The sequence below is a fragment of the Saimiri boliviensis genome, chromosome 1 (assembly GCF_048565385.1).
Source record: "Saimiri boliviensis isolate mSaiBol1 chromosome 1, mSaiBol1.pri, whole genome shotgun sequence".
Lineage (NCBI taxonomy): Eukaryota > Metazoa > Chordata > Mammalia > Primates > Cebidae > Saimiri > Saimiri boliviensis.
Window position 1 is genome coordinate 286,569,997 of NC_133449.1, and position 27,060 is coordinate 286,597,056.

Consider the following 27,060-nt stretch of genomic DNA (forward strand, 5'->3'; position numbering starts at 1 on the left):
TTAACTAGAAGTGGGACATCCTATGGCATTGTATAGGGGGGCATTTTTGGCTTTCTCTAGTCGTTCCTAAGTTGGAAGTGAAGACAAAATTGGGGACACTGTCAGTTACTAAGCCCTGGACAGTTAGGGTTGATTGTAACAAAAGTTGTTTGGCTTTCTGAGTTGTTTCTGAAGACAGGAATCTGACTTCCTACAAGTCTGACATAGCAGAATGGCTTGCTAGGCTGCGGATAATGGTTGGTATCCTGGGCTGGTTGTGGCACACTGCGGGTCAGAGTTCTATTTGCATTTCTGCTCTGGCTATAGTTTACATATTAAGCCTCTTCCTCCGGTACTGAATTCTGCTCTTAAGACAAAATCAGAAGTGCCTTTTACTTTCATTTTTTATGTGGCTTAGACCAATACAGTTCCTGCGTGTGACTTGCTCCCTACTATAACCTCTTTCTTCCTGAGAATCTAATCTGGTAAAAAGGCTGAGCTGAGAAGTAATTTAGATATCATGAGCTCACAATTGTCCTACCCTTAGGACTCCTTACCCCCCAAAAAAAACCTACCTTCTCTCTTCCCAGGATAAATGTTCTCATCAGTTGCTCTACCTGAGGCAGGAACACACTCACCAGATCACCCTTCAGGAAGGACTGGCCTTCATTTGAGGGAGCCCCATCAGCAGACAGTTCCCAGCTGTGAGCTTTCTTTGGTTCCACCTCAGCTACCAGAGCTGCCTGGCCCTGGGTCATAAACCACACCCAGCTATTGAGCAAGGCAGGGGCATGAAGATGCCACCATTTGGGACCAAGGAAGACAACTGTGCCCAAGATTTCTCAGGCCTACAGCACCGTTTCACCGCTTCCTCTGCTCAGATCTCACCTTTCCATTCATGGCTGCCAATTTCTAACAAAATCTTGTGCCTCAAACTCCATATTAACAGCCGCTTCTGGAGAATCCAACCTGTGACTCTAACTCAGAGCCTGCTGCCACAGGCTCCAGGTGCTTAGACCTGCAGGTGAGCCTGGTTAGCACACATATGAATACATCCTCAGTGCACAGCCTCACACCTCACTGTGCAACTGAAGTTTAAGAGTAAACACACACAGCAGTGTACAGTGCAATCCTCGTTCTCCAGCTAACTGCGTGTGTAAACAAGACCTGACAGAAATGAGCAAGTGGCAGTTCATAGTCTGCCCCTTGGTCCTTGATATGCAAGAATCTACCTTAAACCCAGAGAGGAGGCTCTCCAGCTCTTCTCTGGGGAAGTGATAGGGCAGTTGGGCATTCTCATATCTCCCTGTGCCCCATAATCTTAGGTATGAGTGTAGCATTGAACCCACAACAGTCTGGTCAATAATGAAAGAATAGAAAAATAGAAGAGTAGAAAAATCCATTGAAAGAGGAAGATGATTGAATTAAGCAAAGTGTTACTTTTAGTTGTTCCTGATTTACAGTTTCACCCCAGGCTCAGAGTCTCAGGCCAGCATAGAAATGTAGCACAAATCCTCTGCGCTCTGAGCTGGTTTGGGAGCAAGCTGTCTGGACTTCAGTCAGTGCATATACACAAAACCACTGGCAAGCACAGACGGTGGCTCCAGAGAATTACTGGATTAAGGAGAAAACTTTTTCACTGGTGTTAAATTAAACATGATCCAAATCCTCACATGACTAATATTTTATACTTTTTTTCTCATCAAAGTGTGATTTATTGAGTAGAGGAAATGGATATTAGGAGTAAATAGCAAAATGAATGAGCATGAGTAGGTAGAGGGACAAAAAGGCACTAATTTGGCCTCCATTTGTTGGTGAATCACCCCCTACAGAATTATCACCAGCAATGAGAAAATACATCCATCAAGCAGACAGTGTGCCAAAGTGTCTTCGAACAAAAGCCAAGGAACCAGCCACTGCCTCATGTTTTCCCAATGTGAAAGTATTCTGAAATTCTGAGAGCAAAGACAAGAGCCCCAGTTATTCATATTACCCTCAAATGAAACCTCATTACTATAAGTCATTATGTTCCAGTAGCTTTGTCTCTAATGTCTTTAAGCTGCAAGACTGAATATTTCATCCGACATGAGCAAGCCCAGGATAGCTTGTGGTTTGAGGCATCATAGAATAATAAAAGGCAACCTGAATCACTTGAAGAATATCGAATCAAATTAGATCAAGATGGCAGACTGAGAACATAGACCTCTTATTCTCCTGTCCCAAGTGCCCAGAAATACAGAAAAATGGGAAAGTGCGTGTGCGTGTGCATGTGTGTGTATGTGTACTGGACAATAATTGTTCATCAGCATTAGAAAACAATTATCAGTGGACCAGAAATCTGTCTAATTCCCAAAAGACTGAAGGCAAATGAGTTACTTTGACTGAGTAAACAACAGCCCAAAACTCGCCCCAGGTGAAGGGAACTTTGCTCCAAATAGGAGCAAAGCTCAGTTTCTCTCAGAGTGGATGTCCAGTTCTAGGGAACTAGGGAAGCCATCAGAGCTATGAAAACACATTTAGAGGAGTTAGAGCAGCCAGTGGAGTCCATCCTGCCTTCGCCATTCCCTCACTCCACACCTCCACTTTAATCAGAGGACTCTAGCAGTTAGTTTGAATGCTTGGGTTGGAAAGACTGGTTTGTGCCAATAGTAACTTCTGACAAATAGGAGAAACAGGAGGCTCAAAAAACAAAGCACTCACATGCTCCACCTGAAAGCACATCCTACCCCTTTCTCCGAAGTCACCAGAGTCAGGTTGCAGTCAACAGTAACACGATCACACAAGTGCAAACTGAGACGCAGTTTGAAAATGAGTACACGGGCAAGAAATAGAAAATATTTCAGGAAAACTAACACTTAGACAGACACAAAAGACCACAAATAGAAAAACTGATGCACAATGAAATTAAGCTAATGCAGCTAACAAAAGAGGATTTTAAAGAAAATATGAAGAAGCTTTAAAAGAGAAGCACTATAGGAGAAGCTATCTCATCCACAAAACTAAAATGAGTTATTTGACAAAGAACCAATTATAGACCTTGGAATAAAAGAGCATAATTTTCAAAAAATCCTCAAATAGGCCAAATATCAAAATAGGCACCACTGAAGAAGTTACTAAATTTAAGTTGGAAAATTCCCTGGGAGCTCTATACAGAAGGGCAAGAAAAAGTATGAAATGAAAGCCTATAAATATTAAGGATACTTGCAAGAGTTCCAAAATATATGGAATCAGAGAAACTCAGTGCAATGTAAATCAGAGTTTCCATAGACCTTTTATTGAGCTTGACAAGTTAATTATAAAAGAGAAGAGAAAATGTAGATTGAAAAAGAACAATAAAAGGAACCTGTCCTACCAAATAGCAAAACATGCTATAAAGTTCTAGCAACTAACACATATATACTTGGTCCTGGTACATGAACAACCACAGATAAGTTGAAAAAAAAAAATAAAAAGCCCATACCCAAAGGCTTATAAATCTTTCTACTATAAAGACACATGCACACGTATGTTTATTGAAGCACTATTTACAATAGCGAAGACTCGGAACCAACCCAAATGTCCATCAATGATAGACTGGATAAAGAAAATGTGGCACATATACAGCATGGAATACTATGCAGACATAAAAAAGAATGAGCTCATGTCCTTTGCAGGGACGTGGATGAAGCTGAAAACCATCATTCTCTGCAAACTAACACAGGAACAGAAAACCAAATACTGCATGTTCTCACTCATAAGTGGGAATTGAACAATGAGAATACATGGACACAGGAAGGAGAACATCACACACAAGGACCTGTTGAAGGGTGGGGGGAAAGGGGAGGTAGAACATTAGGACCTGGATTTATTTAAATGCATGCATAAGACAAATACCTAATGCATGCAGGGCTTAAAACCTAGATGACAGGTTGATATGTACAGTAAACCACCAGGATACATGTATACCTATGTAACAAACCTGCACATTCAGCACATGTATCCCAGAACTTAAAGTAAAATAAATACATTAAAAGCCCATGATCTGACATATTACATATGGAGATGTGTGATAAATCTGGAGACTTAACCACTCTCCATTTAAAAAACAGCTTCTGGCTTACTACTTGGACCTTAGGAAAGACTGATGACCACCACACCTTGGAGTATCAGCATCATGAGTCTTCTACCACGAGCCAGGGGTTGTCTGACCCTCCTAGTCACACAATTGTGCTAAGAAGCAACCTATCAACATATGGAAACAGCATCACAATGGCTTTGTAACGTGTCGGCTGGGTTCAGCTGAACTACACTTCCCTGATATCCCTGTCTTGTATATTTCTGGTTATGGTGAGCCAAAGAGAGATTCTTGGGATACTTGGAAGGCTGAAAAGAAGACGTAGCTATTTGTACTGCATGTACAGCTGTTGGTCATGCATTGACGCATCTCGTTAGCATAAAGCAGCATCTGGAATTGCAAATACTCTATCTTATCCTACTTCCTTCCTTAGCTTTTCTGCGTTCTGGGCCAGGAATATGTGTTGATAACCTACATGATACGGTCATCAAGACCAGAAGTTTTCATTCATCCTCATCGGTTTCCAGCTCATGCTTGCAAAGTTGCAATCTACTCATGATTGCCCCTTCCTGACACTCTTGTTCAGTGAACCTGCAAATACAACAGCCTTACAGAGGCTGCTGAACCAGCTCCTACATCACATAAACCAATTCCCTATAGCAAATCTCATATATTTGAAACTCCTACTGGTTCTTCTCTGTATGGATCCTGATGGACACAGATATATAGGAGACCAAACTCAAGCAAATCCAGAAGGTACAAATAAGTAACCTGAGCAGGCGGCTTAGGCTTCTTCAGCACCAACTTCAGTTGGAATTGCCTCCTGTCCCTCAATCCACACCAGTGACCTCCTAGGGTGTCCCTTATGAGCAACTGGCTAAGGAAGAAAAACTTGAGCATGATATGCTGGTACCACCAGAAAGTGGAAGGCTGCGGCACTGCCACCCCACTCAGGGATGACACAGAAGGACAAGGTGAAAAAAATCCTCCACTGGGCAGAAAAGGCCCACTCCACATTCAGCAGTACATGTCCACTATGATGGAAGTGACAGATGACCAGAGGTATGGATCTACACTGATCATGGGCAGTTACTAATCATTTGGCTGGATGGTCAGGGACTTTCATGTTTAGAAGATGAGTGACAAGGACCTCTGGGGAAATGTATATGTATGAACCTCTCAGACTGTAAGATATTGTGTCTCCTGTAAATGCCTACCAAAGAGCATTCACTACAGAGAACACCCTTAACAATCAGGTGGATAAAAAGACATGCTCTCATCACCTGCCTCAGACCCACAGTCATTTGTCTTGCTGTTTTTTCTTTTCTTTTCTTTTTCTTTCTTTCTTTCTTTCTTTCTTTCTTTCTTTCTTTTTTGAGACAGAGTCTTACTCTGAGTCTGGAGTGTAGTGGTGTGATCTCGGCTCACTACAACCTTTGCATCTGGGTTCAAGCGATTCTCGTGCCTCAGCCTCCTGAGTAGCTGGGATTACAGGTGTGTGCTACCATACCCAGCTAATGTTTGTATTTTTAGTAGAGACAGGGTTTCACCCTGTCGGCCAGGCTGATCTCGAACTCCTGACCACAACTTTTTGGCCAGGCTGGTCTTGAACTCCTGATCTGCCCACTTCAACCTCCCAAAGTGCTGAGGTGACAGGCATGAGCCACTGTACCCACCCTGTCTTTCTGTCTTTTCTTCTACTGCTTCTTCCCTTTATAACTGTGCTTCTCAAATTGAGATGAGCTTATGCCCAGGAGTGCACATTAGCTTCACAAAGCCCTACCATAAACAGGGCTCACCTTCCTTGAGCATCAGTTTTTTTTTTTTCCAATGATAAGCAGTGGAAGTGTTATCTTTACATTGGGGAGTAAAATGCAATATTCATCCCAATGTTTTTAAGTCACATAAGACTGGAAATAAACATTTTCAACTGGTGCTGTGCCTTGCCCTCACTCTCCTCGTCACTCCAACCCCAGCCCAGCACTGCTCCGCACCAGCAAGGCAGCTGTACACAGCCAACAGGAGCCCTCACCGCCAAATTATTCTTAGTTCCAGCATTTGCAATAGTGAGCAACACAACAGAATTACCTTCGACCCCCTCTAGGATACTAGATAATATGTTAGATAATATTTTATTGGGAATTTGTCCATATGTGTGTGAGGATCATTAGGTTCATAAAAGAAATGTGAAATTCAATCTTCTTCATTATTTCTGATTATGTTTTTAAAAACTAAGAGGAAAAGAAGAGCTATTAAGCAAATAGTATTGCATAACATTATTTTTCGACAAACTGATAATAAATATTAAGCCCATTCCTGACGGCAAAGCGCGGTTGGCATCCCTATCAGCGAAGGTGTATAGTGAGTGGAAGAAAAAGCGCCCTAACGAAGCAGGGTTTCTCAGCAGCAGCCCCGCTGACATTTGGGGCTGCGTGTTTGGAGGGAGTGGAGCAGTGTCCTGTGCAGTGCAGTGCATTTAGCAGCATCCCTGACCTCGTCCCACTAAATGCCAGAAATACGGCCCCTGCCAGTTGTGACAACCAAAAATGTCCCCTGGGAGGCAAAACAGAGACAACAGATAACAAGAGACACAGAAGCTAAAGTCTTTTTAAAGCAGACGTACATTCTGCTTTGACTCTTTAGTGACTTCCAAAACAAAGTGAATTCTGAGGTAGAACCACCGCCCGCGTCCTGCCAGCAGTAAAGTACAACCCATCCTCACTGTGGCAACAGCTGTTTTTAACTGAAACAAAGAAGAGGTGTGGGAAAATCTGCTGTTCCAGCAGCCTCTCACTTTTCTTGGATACGAATCTTAATTCCGTTCCCCTGAAAAAAAGTTGCTTGGGAGGGCCGCTTCGATTTCTTTCCACATACCAGAGATTGTTTGTGGTAGATAAGGCCCAGCTCGCACTATTCATTTCAGAACCCCGCACCCGGCAGCCGGGTCCCCAGTCATCACTGAGCTGGGAGTCGTTTTCCTTGCTTTCACAGCGGTGGCCAGAAGTGCTGACACGCTGTGACATACTGAGCGTCGTAGATGGCATCTGAAACTGCTCGCTAAAGAGATCAGGGCTGACCCACAGACATGTTAGCCGTGCACCTGAACGTCAAAAGCTGACCTAATTTCCTAAGGAGCCGGTGACATCATATCAATAATGCATTAATTCGATTCCAGTGGAATGGATCGTGTTGAAAATATGCATGTCCCCAAAGTCCAAAAGTAAAACTACGGTCCAATTGTAAGAACAGCTGCCAAAGAGCCCCTGCCTGCTCCACTGAAATCACTTTCACCTACACGATCTGCGTTTTTTTTCATTGCCTCAGAGTGCAGGCAGCCCTGCGTTGGCGGGGGTCCTTTGCATTCTGTTGCTATTTCTAGATCTTACTTCAAACCTGAGGAACCCAGCTCTCCTCAGGGAAGGATAGGAATCTGCCTTGTGGGTATGAAAAGGAGGGATAAAGGAATGATTTATGACAGAGGAAGTGTCAGAGCCTCTCTCCGCTCCTCCTTCACTTTTGCTTTTCCCATGAAATGGTTCTGTGCCTAGTAATCTAGAAAATGCAGCAAACAATACATGCATTGAATATATTTTTTAAGGAGATTCTTTTTTTAAGAAAGCTACTAAGCTTGTTTCATTACATTCACCTTTCTTTTTTTCTATTTTTTTATTTCTATCTTTCTTTCTTTTATCTATTTCTTTTTGAGATGGAGTCTCACTCTGTCCCCCAGGCTGGAGTGCAGTGATGCGAACTCAGCTCACTGCAACCTCTGCCTCCTGGGTTCCAGTGATTCTCCCACCTCAGCCTCCCAAGTAGCTGGAATTACAGGTGCACAGTACCACGCCTAGCTAATTTTTGTATTTTGAGTAGAGATAGGGTTTCACCATGTTGGCCAGGCTGGTCTCAAACCCCTGACCTCAAGTGATCCACCTGCCTCAGCCTCCCAATGTGCTGGAATTACTGGTGCGAGCCACAGTGCCTGGCTGCCTTTTTTTTTTTTTTCATAAAACTGAAACCAGGTCTACCTTTTGTTTTACATGTGCTTTTTTATACAAAGTCAGAGGCTGGGAAGCTGGGATTGTTGTTAATTTTTCTATTTTACAAAAAGGGAAGCTATTAAATAAAGGCCTCAATGGCATAAGTCTAACTAGATCTCAGGTCTTCAAACTATTGCCCCCCGGGTTCTCATCACTGCACTCACGCAGCCTCACCACTGCTCTCCATGGTGTTCAGCCACTACGAGCCATGGCATGAGTTTGCTGAATGGCTCTGTTTTCAAAATAAAGAAAATGCATGTGAAACAAGAATGAAACTCAAGGTACAAATTACTGCCTGCAATTCCATAAGTTGAATAAATGCATGACCGTTCAGTTAAAATATCTGATTATATGCAGGACGGTAGTAAAATCTAAATATAATTTTTCCATAAAAGTCTTATAAAATCTATTTAAGGAAAGTGGGTCTTCAGTGGAAGATTAAGTCCTCAGGAAAAAAGCAGGTTGAAACTGTCCTAATTTATAGCCCATTTGAAGGGTGTGTTTTTTGTGAGGGAGTTTATTGGTACATTAGGAACACTGCAAAGATATAAAGTATGCATGCAATCAGCAGTGAACTGAATAATGGAAAACTAAGCAAAGCTTTCCGATCTGGATGGGAAGTGGGGGACTCCTTCTGGGCAAAAATATTGGAGCATTCTGAAGCCAGGGAGTCAATAGAGATCTAACTTCTAACCGACGTTAGATCTTCAACTCAGCTTACAGATACAATTATTCCACTGATGAAAAAAATGCTCAGATTATCACACCGTCTTTCAGAAAATGGGGGAAACGTTGCTTTTATGCTTTTATTGTTATTACTGTTTTCTTCAGAGTTTGGAAACTCACAACAGAGCCTCAAACATTCAACACACTTGGAGTCTCAAAAGTTAAATACAGTAAGACATTAAAAGCAAGACAGGGACCTCAAAAACATAAAAAGAGACTGGGTGCCAGGCATGATGGATCACACCTGTAATCCCAACACTTTGGGAGGCCAAGGCAGGAGGATTGCTCAAGCCCAGGAGTTCAAGACCTGCCTGAGCAACATGGTGAGACCCCTTCTCTACAAAAAAAATTAAATTAAATTAAAAAATAATTAATTAAAAATTTAAAAATAAACAAAAAGAGAAGAGTCACTGGGTCACCACAATAATTTTTCTGGAACTCAGGGTTGCCAAGGGATGAAAATATCGGCACCAAATGCAGAAATTATTTTCCTTCATGGCTTTCATTCCTAAAATCCAGACTCAAGAATGATGAGTAGATGTTAAACTAAACACTGATAAAAATGTCTTTCCTAAGACCAAGTCAAGTAAGGTCACAGGTGAAGCAAGGAAAACAACACAGGACATTTTTGAAACCCTGCAGGAAATAGAAAATAGAAACCAAATGACTCAGCAATATAGTCTACACAACACGCAGAAAGCCCTTCTTAGAAGACAAACTGGGACCGGCATGGTGGCTCACACCTGTAATCCCAGCACTTTGGGAGGCTGAGGCGGGTCAATCACTGGCCAGGAATTTGAGACCAGCCTGGCCGACATGGTGAAACCCCGTCTCTACTAAAAATATTTTTAAAAATAGCTAGACATGGTGGTGGGCACCTGTAATCCCAACTACTTGGGAGGCTGAGGCAGGAGAATCACTTGAACTCAGGCGGCAGAGGTTGCAGTGAGCCGAGATTGCGCCATTGCACTCCAGCCTGAGCAACAAGAGAGAAAAATCCTGCTCAAAAAAAATAAAAAATAAAAAAGAAGAAGAAAAAGACAAAATGGAATGCTCATTAAAAAAAGTGTGAAAATGTCATTGCCCTCTTGCCTCATGGAAAGACCTAGGTTCTGAGCATTTGAAGGCAAAGGTTTTAAACCCTGCTGCAATTTCTTCTCAGCTCACTAGGTCAAGCCCCCAGACAACAATTTTATGTTAATAATATTTTCTTCTGAGAGGATGGCTGGGTCTTTCTTCTATAGCTTCTGATGAACAGCCAGCACATGGTAAGGTCAAAGTCACGGTTTTCATGGAAATGACCCTGTATTCCTCACAAAAGGTGTAGAAACAGCCCAAGCCTGAGCAGAGCCAGCTGCCCTGGCAGGCCTGGGTCTTCGTCCTCTGGCAACAACAGAGGGTAAAGAGCCCTTTGTAGGTAAGAATGGGAAGGCCTCGCTAAAAGGAAGAAAATTTGGAAGAACACAGACCCCGACCCTGGGCCAGCTTCAGGGTACAGAACTGGTGTACAGAACAGGACTCCTATTCAGAAGGGCTTCACACTTGGGGTTTCATGCTCTGTGGTCCCCATCTTAAAATTCTTAAAAACTTTATCTCTGAATTTGCACTTTGTAAGTTCAGTGGGACAGTGGAGCATGCACGAGGGCTTGGAGCCTCGGCTCCCCTGCAGTCCCGCCTCCCAGCCCGCCCTGGACCGGTCTCAGTTGGCCACTTCTGCTGATCCCAGCTTCCTGGCCTCCACTGGACCCCCACCAGACTCCCACCTCCTGGCTCCCAACCAGTGACTGCTGCTGCTCTTTGCCCCCAGCAGAAGCCTGGTCCCAGGTGTGGGAGAGTCTGGGTACCCAGCAGCATCTCAGAGGACCATGGCTGCAGCTATCCTTACCCCAGGTGGCAGCACTACAGCACCAGGCAATTCTCTCTCTCTCTCTCTCTCTCTCTCTCTGTGTGTGTGTGTGTGTGTGTGTGTGTGTGTGTCTGTGTGTGTGTGTGTGTGTGTGTGTGTGTGTGTGTGTGTGTCCGCTTACTCCCATCAAGGAATGAGACACCTGGTATTGAAGTTACCAACCCTTTGAAGTTGCCCATTGATAGGATTTGGCTGTGTTCCCAACCAAATGTCACCTTAAATTGTAATAATCCCCACATGTTGAAGGCGGGGCCAGGTGGAGATAATTCAGTCCTGGAAGTTGTTTCCCCCATACTGTTCTTGTGGTTTTATAAATGGAAGTTCCCCTGCACAAGCTCTTTTGCCTGCTGCCATGTAAGATGTGCCTTTGCTTCTCCTTTGCCTTTCATCATGATTGTGAGGACTCCCCAGCCGTATGGAGCTGTGAATCCATTAAACCTCTTTCCTTTATAAATTACCCAGTCTTGGATATGTCTTTGTCAGCATCATGAGAACAGACTAATATACCCATTCATGGTGGATTGGGGCCAAGGACTGTGGAGAAAGAAGATTGATTTACCTGCTCCCCCTACCGTGGTGGGGGCATGGTATCCAGCCCAGAGGTTGGCAGATGGTCAGACAGGGAATTTGCCAGGTCACAGGAATGGATATCTGGGTGCCTGTGAAGGTCTATCCTTGCCTGACCAGTATCCCCATGCCCAAGGGAGCATTCTATTAAATAAAAAATAAAAAACACCATGAACTGTGAACAAAGACAAGGAAAAGTTATATTTTAGTGTCTTTAATGATATTTGTTTTTCCTGCATTTTAAAAGCCAGGGGTCCTGCATTTTCATTTGGCACTGAGCCCTGTGAATGATGTGGCCAGCCTTGTCTAGCACATTCAAAAACCAAAGATCTCCCATAGACAGTGAGCAGCATTCAAGAAATGTCTGGGAGATGAACTGTTTATTTCCAAAGCTGGAAGAGACCCAATATTAGACGCATGGCTCTTCTGGAGACTGAATCTTAAAACATAACAATGAAGACAACATTATAACTGCGTGTGCCATACCATGGACACAGGAACAACTGCCAAGCCCCAGATAGAATCCTGATAGTATTGTTTGGTCACTTAGATCAAGGTATCCCTGAAGTGATATTTACTCTAATCAAAAGACCCTGGAACCCACAGATTCCCTTAGCTACTCAAGCTAATTGGAGTTGGGCTCCTGTAACATTCAACTGGAAGAGTCTTAAGTTGTGCAGTCACTGAGATCAGTGGTTGCTGGAAAGGATGGTTTTCAATCTTATTCCTCGCCACACTATATTTTCCATAAGCTCTCAGAAAGGGGATTGGTAGAAAAGATGCATGTTACCTCAGATCAGGCTGATAGGCTGATACCACCTCCCCAAACCCCAGCCTGCATTGATACAAGACCACATCCAAAGAAAAAATTAAGTTACTTGAAAGTTTGTTCCAGCCAGGTTCAGTGGCTCACGCCCGTAATCCCAACACTTTGAGAGGTCGAGGCAGGCGGATCACCTGAGGTCAGGAATTTGAGACCAGCCTGGCCAAAATGGCGAAATCCCATCTCTACCAAAAGTACAAAAATTAGCCAGGCATGGTGGTGGGCGCTGGTAATCCCAGCTATCAGGAGGCTGAGACAGGAGAATTGCTGGAACCCAGGAGGTGGAGATGGCAGTGAGCCAAGATGGCACCACTACACTCCAGCCTGGGAGACAAGAGCAAGATGCTGTCTCAAAAACAAAAAACAAAAAAAAAAAAAAAAAAGAAAAGAAAAGAAAAAGAAAGAAAGTTTGTTCCAAAGTCAATGGAAAATAATAAAGATAGGCAAGACACAAGCCAACTTTGATGGAAAGATAATCCTAAACAATGGATCAGCTGGAAATTAAAAGGCAAAGGAGTTTCTAGAGTCAGGAAATGTAAGAATATTCATGTAAAAGGGGAGATGTGCTATAAAAGGGCTGACTCTGAATTGCATAAATGATTCCTAAGTTTTAGCAGTAGTGGCAATTTGGGAGGGAACAGAAAAGTAAATTGCTCAGTGCAGAAAACAAAAAGTCATGGCTGCTTTACTTGCAAGAGACAGAATGAGGAGTTTACAATTTGGATTATAGAATTTGCTTTAGGATCTTGAATGTATAGTGACATCATTGCTGACAATAATTCCAAAGGCAAAAACAGATTCTCATTTTACCCTGGAGTACCCTTTTATTTGTTAGCAAAACTCGCTATTGCAAACAATCCGTTATGTGTCATATTCCCCTTTGTTCATGGTTAACAGATACTGAGTTAAATACTTTACATACTTCACCCTGTTTCATCCTTGCATCTCTAGAAGATAAATTAGATTGCCTTTTCCATTTTGCAGAACTGAGACTTAGAGGGTTTCCAGATCTTGCCCAACAGTTCAGTGAAAACTAGCAAATCCAGGGCTCATCCAGGTATGTCTGGCAGCCCATGCTGTGAACTTTTATGTTACACAATTGCACAGTTTTTCATGAGCCAGAGAGGCCTGGGATGTTCACAGCTTCTACAGAAAAATGTTAAGATGGTGAAGGGAGGATACAAACTGCAGACTCTGCCTTTCTGTCACCAGTTTTGTTATCGTGGTGGTGGCTGCTCTAGAGATGGAAGTCCTGAAATGTTGCCCAGGCTGGCCTCAATCTCCTGGGCTCAAGCGATCCTCCTGCTTCAGCCTCCCACATAGCTGTGACTACAGGTGCGTACCACAGCACATGACATATATTGTCAGATATTTATTCATATAGCCCCTTTCCTCAAATTATTAACAAAGAATAATATTACCATCTTGACTTCTACTTCTCAAAAGATGATCTCCTTATAAGTTTAAAATAAAAATTTATTTTATCATACTCATAACAAGATGAGAAACAAATTATAGGTAAAAATTATTTTATTTCAAAAAAAATTTATTCTCAAAGAATGACTTTAATAAAAATCCAAACTATATAGAGTGACTGTGAAGTTTTGCCACGTATATGTCAGATACCTAGTACTTTGCACTAAGGGAAACCTGAACATTTTACAAACACCCAAAAACAGTGTAAACTGTGTTTAGCTGTCACTGGACGTTGGGTTGGCTCTGACCCCATATCAAAGATCTGCTAGGTACACAAGATTTCTGCCGTTAATCAAAATGGTTTTTTTCATGGTCTTTTTCCAATTATTGGAATATTTATAGTAACCAAAAGAAAGCAGTAGTAATATTTTCACTTTTGTGAAAATGGAAAACCTCACTTATAAAAATGTCCCTAGGACCAGAAATGAGAAGGCAGATTTGACTTTGCCTGGACTCTTCTCTACCCTTCCCAGCACGGAACAAAAACACAGAGGTGAACACTAGAGGGCAACATTGTTCCTCAAATATACACTCCAGAGCAAAACCAGGGATGTCTGAAATTTCTCAGTATTTTTTCTCCCCTTTAAGAAGACTCCCTTTTGGAAGAATATTCGTACTTTCCTATGGCAGAAAATAATGCATCATATTCTGTCTATTTCACCTTCAGCCTAACAAATCCAAACCAGCCTGGTTCCCTTTTGTCTTCTGAGCTTTCTGACTTGGTGATCCCAGCAGATGCCAAGACAGAAATTTGGAAGGCATTCCACCACCTAGTCCGTCTCCCACTGCACTGTATTTGGGTATTTGGTCATCAACCATCCTCGCTTGACTTCAGTCCTGTGACAACAGGAACCGGATTTATCTCACCCACCATTGTGTTCTCAAAGTCTGATGCCCTAACTGTCATGGGGTGAAAGTTCACCAGATCTTGATTAGATAAATGTCACTGAATACTGTACATTCCAAACTCTCCTTTCTCTCATTCCTCACTTCCCAACAGTCACCAAGCCTCTGATTCTATTTCTAAATGTCTCTCTGATTCAGCCCCTCTCTCCATGGACAGTGATTCTTTGCTTGACCAAACTTTAATCAGATTCCTGAACCTTCTTTGGGACCCATCTGTGCATTTTCTTTTAAAATCCAGTTTTAGCAAGAACTCTACTAAGTTGCTTCAGAAAGAATCCCCCATCCTCAATATATGATCAGATTCCTCAACCCCCACCATTCCCCAGCTGGTGTCTGATCAGCCTGGCATGTCTTCAGCAAGAATCCCGTAAGGTCAGTTTAGCTCAATCTCCCTCTGCCACTGCAAAATCCCATTGCCATGCTCCCTATACCTACAGTGAGAGTCCCAACTAAAGTCCCCCTTACGGGACTGTAACAAGCTTTTTCTTTAACGCTATCTTCAACAATTTGTCCAAGCCTTCCACGTGATTCTCATTAACTCTTGCAAGAACCTATTAAATAGACTCCATGTCCTCACTTACCAGCTCCTGTCGCCCTTCTGCACAGCAGCACCTCTTTCAGAGCACCTGTTTTCAATCTTTAAAAGATTCATCCCATCTGTAGCATAAAGTCTAACATCCTTTGCAAAGCCTGAAGCCCACCTCTACCCTCCCTCCTCCACTTCCCCAACTAGGCCAAAGTATTCCCAGTTTCCAAACTTCAGCAGGCCCCGTCCTGCCTTTACCTGTGCCATAGCCTCCCCCTGGAACGCTCCCACCCACCTGTTCATGCCCGTCGGGAGGAACCTCTAGGACAGACCTCATCCTGCAGCTCTGGAACTCTGTTCATCTTTTTCCACCTGGGCTTGAGGGCAAGGATTCTGTCTGATTCCTCTTTGCATCCCAAGAGCCTCATCTGCTGCCTTTGTTCTGGCAGACACTTGAAAACGATCCGCAGAACCATAGTTTGTGAGCACATCTTCCTTTTCAGCTCTGCAGCCTCCACCCCATTTTTAGTTGATTACACTGCTTTTAGTGCCTTTTTAAGGAGTTGAATTTTTATTTTCATAATGACTTTCAAGAAGTCTTTTTTTCAAGAGTACATATCAAAAAGTTACTGTGGTAACTGGGTTAAGAAACCTGAAATCCAAGAGTTAACTGACTTCAGACAGTTAAACAAGACATGAGGTCTTCCAGTTTCCTTGTCTGGGTGGGAGGTGGACCCAGTGAGTCCTCCTTGCCCAGAGTGGCATTGCCCTGCAGACAGCACTGCCTGCTTGCTTGCCTCAGCAGAGCAAAGGCTGGCACACTGGCTCCCCATGCAGATGAATGCTGTGGACTGATGGTACCCCCAGAAATTCATATGGCCTAACCCCTAGTTCCTAAGAATGCAATCCTATTTGGAGAGATTATAGGGGTATTTAGTAAAAATGAGATCATTAGGGAGAACCCAAATCAGATATGGCTGGTGTCCTTATAAGAAGAGGATATTTTCGTTTGGGAATGATAGCTCATGCCTATAATCCCAGCTCTTTGGGAGGCCAAGGCGAGTAGATCACATGAGGTCAGGAGTTCAAAACCAGCCTGGCCAAAATGGCGAAACCCCATCTCTACTAAAGATACAAAGATTAACTAGGCCCGATGGCATGCACTTGTAGTCCCAGCTACTTGGGAGGCTAAGGCAGGAGAATCCATTGAACCCAGGGGGTGGAGATTGCAGTCAGCCAAGATCAAGCCACTGCATTCCAGCCTGGGTGACAGAGTGAGACTCTGTCTCAAAGAAAAAAAAAAAAAGAAGAAGAAGGAGAAGAAATTTTGGGGTGCAGCCCTGTACAGAGAGAAGAGCATTTAAAGGCAAAGGGAGGAGATGTCCATCTCTTATGGGCCTCAGAAGAAAGCAACCTGCTGACACTTTTATCTTGAACTTCTAACCTCTAGGATTGTTATTGAAGTCACCCAGGCTGTGGTGCTTTGTCATGGCAGCCCTAGCAAACTACTACACTAACATTCATGTGTCTGTCCCACCCTCCGGATGCCTTTCCCAATAGTGGGATGTTACTGTTTCATGATGGACTTTTTTATCTACGAGTAAGTGAACAACTTTCCAAGCCAAGTGCTTTTAATGGTCAGTAGCCATTATGAATGTAATAAAACATAATACAGTTTTTCTGAAAGGAGCTATGCCTTCTTTCTGGACATTTTAACACCACGAGGATGCAGCAGAATCATTTTGAAAGGTGCCCTGTGGTGCCTCATGCCCATCAAACTGCGTCTCCACTTTCACTTCTGGGGTTAGGAAAGAAGGAAGGAAAAAAGGGTCGACCCTCAACCCTCAAACTCTTCCTGCGCAATCCTCCTCCGCCCATTATCCTTCACCTCTCCCATCTGTGTCAAATATGGAGCATTAATGATTTCCCATCCTCATGAGAAACACAAAAATCTGAATCTTTTAAATGCCATAGGCCTTTTGACACTTGGTTTTGTTTTTAAATATTCTAGAGGGAAACAGCATCATCTGAAAAGTAGCTTTGAAATCACTTTGCACTGGTTTGCAAATAAGATATGTAAGCTAAGATATGAGAAACAGCATGGCTTCCCATATTATTATGATTACACCTGAGATAGATACAGCATGGCTTCCCACATTATTATTACTATGATTGTTATTATTATATATACAGCACAGCTTATTATGTTGATGCTGCTTTCCTGTGTATTCATTGTTTTATTTGGGTTTGTTTCCTAGAGTGCAAACATGAACATTTTTTGTGCCTCATGTAAGGCTTTGTGGATGAGAAACACTCTATTGAAGTGGGTAAGAATTCAAGCTGGGTGGACACTACATATCCATTCAAATCTCAGCTCCGCTACCAACAAACCATGACAGCTGGGGCGGGTCTCATACCCTCTTTGGGTCTGTTTTCACGTGTAGACATCTGTTGCATGTCCAACTAGCAATATCTCTCAGTTGAGCGGTTGGGAAGATTAAATGAAATACAAAGTATTTAGTGTGGCATCTGACACATAGTTGAATATATATATATATAATTTCTCTATATCTATCTATATAGATAGATCTGTATAATATATATATATAATCTATATCTATCTATATTATAAATATAATATACAGATAAGTGGGTAGATAGGTAGATAGATAGATTTTATATGTATATAAAATCCAGTATGAGAGAGAGCCTGTCTTCAGCAAGAATCCTGTAAGGTCAGTTTAGCCAGAATTTCTCTCTTACTCCTGATGTTACCTCTCAGTACTCTTCCATCCACTGACCTGGATCCCAGTTCTTTGCTCTAAATTGCCACTTGCCCATGCCATGTTTGTAATTAAGGCAGAGAGTTACAAAAGTTGATGTTTCTTGGGTCTGAGCCACAGAAACTGAATCACCATAGGTAAAGCTGGGCAGACATAAGTCCCCCATGAATACTGACAGGTCTATTCTTCTGTGTGGAATGAACATTTCTGCCATGATTGTATAGTCATATATATATATATATACACACACATATATGTGGGGGTGTGTGTGTGTAAATATATATAAGTAAAGAGAGATTATATACATACGCATATACACATGTGTATATAGCCACTGCCCCTATAACTCTTTTATAAGGGACGCTCCCATTCAGTATGAAAAACTCCTATCTTAGGTATATAAAGAACGCTGGTTTGGGTAATATTTTGTCCTGCTGTTCACTGGTTGATTGGTGAGAACATGATCTAAAAAACAAAGTTTATATAAAAGAAGCCAAAGTGTAAATTTAAGAAAAAGAAAACAGGCTACAGTATGCGCGCAGAACTTAGCTTGTTCTTTATTGTTGCAACAGCAACATGTCAACAGATCCTTTTTAAAATTCCTTTTCTCCTCAAAATAATGTCTTCTTGTGAACAAGTAGTTTGCTGCTGCTTTGAGTTTCGTTTTCCCCCTTGGTCAATGTCACAGGTTTGGAAGCATACACAAAGAGGCAGAGAGTTACAAAGGTTGATGTTTCTTTCTGAGCCATAGGAACTGAATCACCGTAGATAAAGCCCGGGAGAGGTCAGCCCTCCATGAATACTGACAGGTCTCTTCTTTTGTGTGCAATGAACATTTCTACCTCGGTTGTATAAAGTCATCGATGTAATTTGTAACAGTTTTAAATAAAGGCACTCTCCTCCCTTATTTTAAGAATTGAAGTAATTGAAATATACCATTGTAACATAAATCATCCATATTTTCTAGTGAATTTGAGCTCTCCTTGGGAAAACAATTATACCCCATACTTCTTTTGCTTAAGAAACCAAGACATCTTTGTTGATTTTTATTTTAATTTCCATCCCCTTTCCCAAGTCCACTATCATGGCTTTGAAGGACGCCATGCTTTTCCTCTGCCTTCATCAAACCGCCTTTGATGATCGGGCCAGGAGGACAGCATCCCTAGCCCACCAGCTGATATGCCTTAGCCTCAGCATCCCACCCACAACCCAGACCTCTTCCATGCCTCTTCCACAGAAAACCAAAGACCTGGGCCTAGGAACAAGACAGCTTTTCCCCTAGAATCATACTGAAACAGAGTAACTCTTGACCATCTTTGTTAAGTGGTTTTCAGTGTTTCTTTCGTCTAAGAAGAGAATTTAAAGAATGATGTGTTGAGGCAGTATTTTCTTTTAAAGGTAAGGAAAAAGAAGCCCTTAAAGAGGACAGGCTGTAATTGTTTGGAAGTGGCTCTGGGCTTCGCTGTGCGCCTCCTCCCTGCCTTCCCACATCACTGCAGCTGCCCACTACAAGAATCCAGCAGGGCCAGAGCACACCGCCTGCAGGGAACCACAGCGCTTCCCGGCACGCCAGACACTCAGCCTCTGGATGACGCAACCGAGCGGGACACGTTAGTCATGCACAAACAAGAGCTGCCCCTGCCCAGCTTTATTTGCTTGGATTCCAAATATCCCCACCTACACTGTGTCAAGCACAGAATGGCCGTGACAGTCTCTTTCCTCTCTTCACTTTTATAGCAAAACAGCACTGTGCTGAGGACAGCAGGAGTATGAATGAAGCTGTATCCACCACTGTCAGTGACTCACAATCTAATGGAGAAGAAGATAATTTCAAAACAATATGGAAAGCCAGTGATAGGTATGCAGCATAAAAGAACTTCTAACCCAGAGGGCACAGGACAGGAGTTATTAACAAAGACTTTCTGGAAAAAAAAAAAAAAAAAAAAAAAAGGCAAAGCCTGAGCTGATTCTACACTTAAGAGCTCAGAAATCTAGAGAGATCAAAATATGTTTACATGCTTAGGAAAGTCCCTGTGTTTCAAGGAGATCACTTCCCAAGACGATGTATTCAATAAACAGCCCTCAATTCCCATTGGAAAATGGGCAGCAGAGCTGTGATTTCTTTATGGAATTAATTTTTGTCCATTTGCTTTCACTTCTTCTTCTTGTAGGAATGAAATAATAAATCCTGTTCACAAAATAGGTATTTCTTGACTTTTAAACCCTGGTACGGAAAACATCCATTTCCTGTTCAGTTAAATAAGGTTTTTGCAGATGCTGGTTCTCAGCCTTCTGCCAAAGCCATTATAGATGTGGGCTGTGGTGTTTGGACAGACTTTAAATAGGAGCATTGAATCCCAGTGGGTGTGTCCTGATGTGATAATTGCTTTTGGGACAGGTTATTGTGCGTATCGCCCAGTCTGAGACGTTTGGCTTAAAATACATTTTGCATATCGTGCAAATCACTTGGAAAAAAAATCCTCAGTGAACTGCCTGTAAAACTCTTAGCACAGACTAAGTCATATCCTCAAGTATTTCGTTTTTCCACTGGATCTAACATCCCTGGAGCCTTAGAAAAAATAATGGAGACTTTAATTAAAGGCCAATTTTATGACTCTTCTTCTAGGGATGGAGAAACTGAGACATTGGCATAAAATGAATCATCCTCAGTTGCAGAAAGGGTCCGAAACAACATCTACTGGTAAATGCTAGCTCCGATGTCTGTTCATTAGATATTCCGACCTTTTGCATTCCCTTTCAGTGAGATATTTTCCATGTTTGTAATATCATGCAACAAATCTGTAGACCAGAATGTAAAAAAGAAAGTACACACTGTTGAAATGGACTTCAGGGTTGTCTTGTCACGCACCTGATGTGCTTTAATTATATAGTGTACTATATGTAAAAACCATGTCTAATTTGTTTATCCTTCTGAGCACATAACTATGCTATCCTTCAAGATAGCACGTTGAGGCCAGGCGGGTTGGCTCACGCTGTAATCCCAGTACTTTGGGAGGCCAAGGCAGATGGATCACGAGGCCAAGAGATAGAGACCAACCTGGCCAACATGCTGAAACTCCATCTCTACTAAAAATAAAAATAAAAATAATAGCTGGACGTGGTGGCAAGCGCCTCTAGTCCCAGCTACTCGGGAGGCTGAGGCAGGAGAATCGCTTGAACTCGGGAGACGGAGGTTGCTGTGCACTACAGTTTAGCAACAGAGTAAGACTGTCTCAAAAAAAAAAAAAAAAAAGATAGCACACTGGAGTCATAAACTAAACTATTTCTCCTCTCTATAAAGCACACTCGAAGGTTATATTGATGTTACAGGACTACTCTCTAGCAAATGTATTGGGTTATTAACTTGTTTTTAATTCATTGTCTTCAGCAGGCGACATACAGCAAGACATACACTGTCAATATTCAGCAGTCAAGTGAGAATATCCTCTGGCTGTTGAGTATTGAAAAATGTATTGCTTGGTAAATATTCCCTGCTAAAGACAAATTAAAAGTAAGGTAATACAGTTGTGAGCGGGCAGCCCAGTGGTCGACTGTAACCCTTGATATTTTTGGTGCTTGCCATGACCTGGAGTAGGTGCATTTCAAGAGGCAGGAAAATATTCTTTCGAGGTAATGAACTTGTGGTCACCTCCTTGAGGCCCCCTCTTCATATTGGCCTGTCATACACTCACCATGTGGGTGCACGTGCCTGAGCCAGATGATCAAACCACAGCTCCCCGACCCCGGAGAGAACCATCAGCTGATGATAGGCGAGGTGACCAATCCACGTTAGAGCTTCCGTTCTTTTCATGGTTATTTCTTGAGCACCTCCTAAGTGCCAGGCTCTGTGCTACACACTAGGAATGAAGACGGGAACACAATAGATACAGCCTTGTGGAGCCTACAGCCTAGTGGGAGAGACACTGAATCAATACAGAGTGTGTGTAAAACACAGAGTACTACTATGAGAACATTTAATGAGGGAATCCAAACCAGACTGGGAAATGAGGACAAGAGCATCTGTAAGAAGAAAACAGTTATGCTAAGAACTGGTTCTCAAAATTGCTTACACATTGAAATTGCCTGGAAAGCTTTTAAAAATGCTTTTGCCTGCCTGTTTCCTCCAGAGATTCTGATTGAACTGGCATGGGGTGAAGCCTGGGTATCAGGATACTTTTAAGCTCATTAGGCAATGCTAATATGCAGCAAAGTTTGGGAAGTCACAAGTCAAAGGATAAGTACCAGAGAATCTAGTGAAGATTGCCCAAGTGGTGGGAACAGCATATACAAAGTCCCTGCAGTCAGAGGGAGCTTGGGGGGGGGGGGGCATTCCTGGAACAAGGGATCTGCAGTATAAGGAGGAAGCTGGGAGGGCCAGATGAAGCTGAAGATGAGTGTGGAGAATAGGAAGGAGTTACATCACACATGACCCTACTAAGTCAAGTTACAGATTTTTCACCTTTTAGTAAGATCTGGTAAGATTTAGATTCATTATAGTAAGACCGCATTTCAGTAAGCAATAGGAAATCACCATTTGGGTCCAGGCAAAAAAGTGACTTTATCAGACTCCTGTTTGCAACAGGCATCTCTGACTGCTGGGCATAGAGTGCGTTACAGGTCATATGACGTCATGATATTCACCTGAGGCACACTCTGTATTCAAAGAGGTTGGGCTGCAGAAGCAGCAAGATCAGGCAGTTGTGGTGTCTCATACCTGTAATCCCAGCACTTTGGGAGGCTGAGGCAGGCAGGTCATTTGAGGCCAGGAGTTTGTGACCAGCCTGGCCAACATGGTAAAATCCTATCTCTTCTAAAAATACAAAAATTAGTCTGGCACGGTGACACGCACCTGTAGTCCCAGCTACTTGGGAGGCTGAGGCAGGAGAATCCCGTGAACTCTAGAGACCGAGGTTGCAGTGAGCCAAGATCATGCCACTGCACTCCAGCATGGGCAACAGAGAGACTCCATCTCAAAAGAAGAAGGAGGAGGAGAAGAAGAAAGAGGGAAGGAAGGAAGGAAGAAAGAAAGGAGGAAGGGAAGGAGGAAGAGAGAGAAAAAAGAAAGAAAGAAAGAAAGAAAGAAAGAAAGAAAGAAAGAAAGAAAGAAAGAAAGAAAGAGAGAGAGAGAAAGAGAAAGAAAGAAAGAGTAGAAAGAGGAGAAAGAGAAAAAGAAAAAGAAAGAAAAGAAAAGAGAAAATAAGGAGAAAGACAGTAACAGGAATGGAGCTATGGTCACACTGAGCAAAGCAGAAGGGTGTCTGGCTCTCCTGGCTTTCCTGAGCAGTGGGAAGGCTCTGATTTTCTTTTAGGTAAGCCACACTGTGGCCAGCTCCCCCCAAACATGTCACACTCACATCCTGTCTTTCACCTGCAGATCTAAATTCCCCCTGAACCCATGCTCTCAGCTCCTCCCGCAGCAAACCCAGATTTTGCTGAATGAGCAGAGGCAAGAGCACAAAGAAAGAAGGAAGAAGAGATTTCTTGCTGAACCATGGTGGTCACCACGTGCAGTGCTCTGAGAATGGAAAATAAAAGCCAAGTGCCTCCTGCAAGGGTGTAGCCTCGGGAGGAAACAGGGGTCCTTTCTACACCTCCACATCTGTACTGTCCGGAAGAGCCACTTGACCACTGTGAACCTTCTCTGGACTCTGCGTGTGAGCAAGACTTGCCAATGGCAGCAACACTGTCTAATGATGAGCAAGTTACTCCTTCATTCCATAAAAAGTGCAGATTAAGGTAAGCAGTCACACTGCTTTTCTGTCCACACCAATTTGCTCTCGCACCCTAAAACAAATCCTTCTTGTCCCATTTCTTTCCATACACAAAATGAGTGTTTTAAGACCTTGGGAGAAACATAGAGGACTCTGATCACTTTTTGATTTTTGCATTCAAATAAATTAAAAGAGAAATATACAAAGTCGAAAAAATTAAAATAGAAATATAATAATGGCTCTTCAATGACTCCTATGAACCACACCCTATGCACGCATATCTCAACTAATCCTCCCCCATGAGTAATGCATTATTATCTCTATTTTACAGAGGAAGAAACTGAGGTTCTGCGAAGACCCTGTAATTTTACCAAGGACACAAAAGGAATAACTGGGAAAGTAATGACTTGAATCCCATTCCAGTTGGACCCTGGAGTGTGTATCCTTAATCAGTGTGCTCCACTGCTTCCCTCTCTGTGGGCGCTTTCTCAGCTTGTGGAAACTCCCCAGCTCCTTCCACGCCACAGCATCCTAGTGATGGTGTACCTCATGGTACCAACCTGAAAAGTCAATGAGACAAGGAAGGTTTTTATCTTCTAAATACTGAATGTGTGACCTAGGCCAGTAAAGTTCTCTGGGCCTCAGTTTCCTTACCTGCAAAGCAGGCATAATGATGATAACAGATACCAAATAGATTCTCGTGCGGATGGAGTAAGATGATTATGAAAAACACTGTGTACATTTGGTCATGTACTCAGTGCTCAATATACACAAGTGATCATTACAATGCAAATAGTTTTATCATTGCAATTGGGTGCACACTTCTCCTTCACATTTTTAATCCGGTTGTGCAGCACCTTTAACTTTCAGAGTGAACAGTGGCAATAAGTTTAGGTCAAAGATCATAAATAGAGCGCAATCAGCTGTGCTTTGGACCTTTGAGAGGAAGGGCGGGGGTGGTGAAGAGAGACAGCTTTGCCCATCACCACTAGATGGTGCTAGCATATTACAACCCACCCACAAGGTTTTTGCTATAAATTACACCATAAAACATATGCAGGAGGGCTGGCAGGCTCCAGGACATTGTTTTCTAAATGTTGCCCATTATTCTACTTTTGGCACAAGGGCTCTGCAGTTCTTCTTACATTGGGCCATGCACGATCCCAAGAAAAAGACAGGGATTGTATTCCAATTCCTTTATTGTAGACAGAAGATAACTTAGTCTATTGATATCATAATTAGAGTCACAAAGGCAATGTAAAAAAAAAAAATCTGTATTTTTTGCTAAATATAAAGGGTAGTGAACTACTACTACACAAAAAGTGATGATGTAAGCAGAGATTAGTCAAAGAATCTTAAAAGTTTTAGTGTTAGTTGTTTCCTTCCTTGAGAAAAATCTTAAAGACCTCCTAAAATTAAAATGTCCTGGTGGTTTAAAAATTAAGAATAATTGCGGTAAGTCGTCCCTGCCTAATTGCAAAAGTTAAATTTTTTAAGTTAATGTTAAAAGTAACTTGTTTAAAAGTAAATTCCTGCCTTTTCTCAAGTTTCCCATATCAACAATGCCCGATTTTTATCCACAGATGGAAGCCCAGAACATAGCTTCAGGCTTATTTCCACGAAAGGGTCATTCCAGGATCCTTGCTGGTTGCCACACAGCCTCTGTGATGAAGCCCGGTTGTCGTTGCTGCCTGGGAACCACAGGTGGGAGGGCTTTTTGGCAGGCTCTGTCACAGTCTAGAGGACTCAGCTTCCCCAAATTGCATGCGTTGCTCTTCTAAATGGAAAAGTTCTCTCTTCACACTCATTATCAGAAGATTTCACACGAGGTGTTCAGATACCTCTCACTCACACATATTCCAAGTGATGAGACAAGGAACTATTTGCCAAAGGGAAAATATCGTGTGGTTTTCTGTTCTCATCGCCAAAAATGTTTTCCAAAGGAGCCTGTTTTTAATTTCTTGTTTTAATTTCCATCTGGGCATGACAAACAGCCTTCAACAGCTATGTCATCGGAGATTCTAAATGCAAAGGGGGAAGGCTTGGCTGATGATTTGGATACCTTCCGTATTTCATCTTCCAGCTCACTGCCCTTTTTACATGCATTTTTCTCACGTTGGCTTCCACACCAACGCTGTGGGCAGACAAAGCTGGCAATTGCTGTCGCTGTCTGCTGATGCATAGGATCTGATTTATCTGCGATTGAGAGTTAGCCGGTGGTACAGTTGGGACACAAACTCAAATCTTTTTACGAGTCACTTGGGTGTTCACTGCACATCACAGGCTGCTTCTCCATTGCTCCTGCTTATTTCCCATTCATCTTCAACTGTCCTCAGCTCTTCATGGATATGTGTAGTCTCTGTCCAACTATTAAGTCGGTGCAAAAATAATTGTCATTTTGCCATCGAAATAAAAAGAATAAAAAATAAATTCTGAGTCTAAAGACAATAACTATGTCTAATATACCAGCTGTTCCCACAAAGCCTTAAATACTCAATAAATAATTAATTGGTTAGGCTTTTATTGTGCAAAGAACGAGAGTAATGAAGGCATTTTATTCGTAAACCACAAAATTGAGATAGAACGGAATATTTAGATTTTTCTTTCATATAAAGGGAAAACGTATCAGGACTGAAATTTTTTCAAATTTATTTCAAATGGAAAAACTATGTCAATTCAGGGCAGACTTGTTTCCTATTCTATATTCATTGTGGGTTTAGGTTATAATTTTGGATGACACCAAAAAGACGGGTGTTTTGCTGTTTTCCTTTGCTAAATGACATGATTCGGGTACAAGTAAAATTGTGTTTCTGTGGGTTCACCTCCATATTTATTCGCTGCCTGAGTCCCATTTTCCAATGTTTCATAGTCTGGAGAGGAAGTGTGGTCGAGTGGTCAGAAAAAACAGTTTAGAAGGCTAGTGTCATGGTTCCTATTCCTGTCTCGCTCCCTGACTCATTGTAAGATCCTCAGAGAGTTACTTAAGCATTTTGAGCCTCAGTTTATCCATTTTTTCCCACCTAGAGATGTTGCTAAGAAATAGATAATTGAAAAGTATAAAATAAAAATGAGGTTGGTTATAAAAAGAAAGAATGCCACACAAATACAAAGCTTCATGTAATGAGTAATCAGGGCTACAGAAGGAAAACAGGATACTCTAATTGGTTTGCCAGCTGAACGGAGTCTTCAAAGGCCCTCCTAGTAAGTGCTGATTCCACTGGTTATGGGCACTAACTGGGATAGTGCCTGGAAAACAGTGTGGAATGTGAAGAAAATCAAGGAACCAAGAATCTAGGGAAGAGGAGTGTTGGGAATTGGGGGTCTTTCTCCTAACCGCCGAGGGAAAATGTAAGTGAGCAGAAACACTCAAATTTCACTTGGGGTTCACACTCTTAAGCATAGCAATAGACCTTCTTAGAAGGTTCCATTTGATCAGGCTACAAATTCAAGATCAACCTGAAATCTTGGCTTCTCTTCACCCATCATTCTTTCCATGGTATTCACCTTCTAGAAGAAAAGCTACAGTGGATGTTCTTTTTGAGTTAAAAAAGAAAGCATATGCAAAA

At 42.4% G+C, this 27,060-nt stretch overlaps 1 pseudogene; it reads right to left on the bottom strand.

The window, feature by feature from the left end:
• Positions 1–21,594, bottom strand: part of LOC141585610 (uncharacterized) — a 59,418-nt pseudogene extending 37,824 nt beyond the window's left edge.
• Between the last annotated feature and the right edge of the window lie 5,466 nt (positions 21,595–27,060).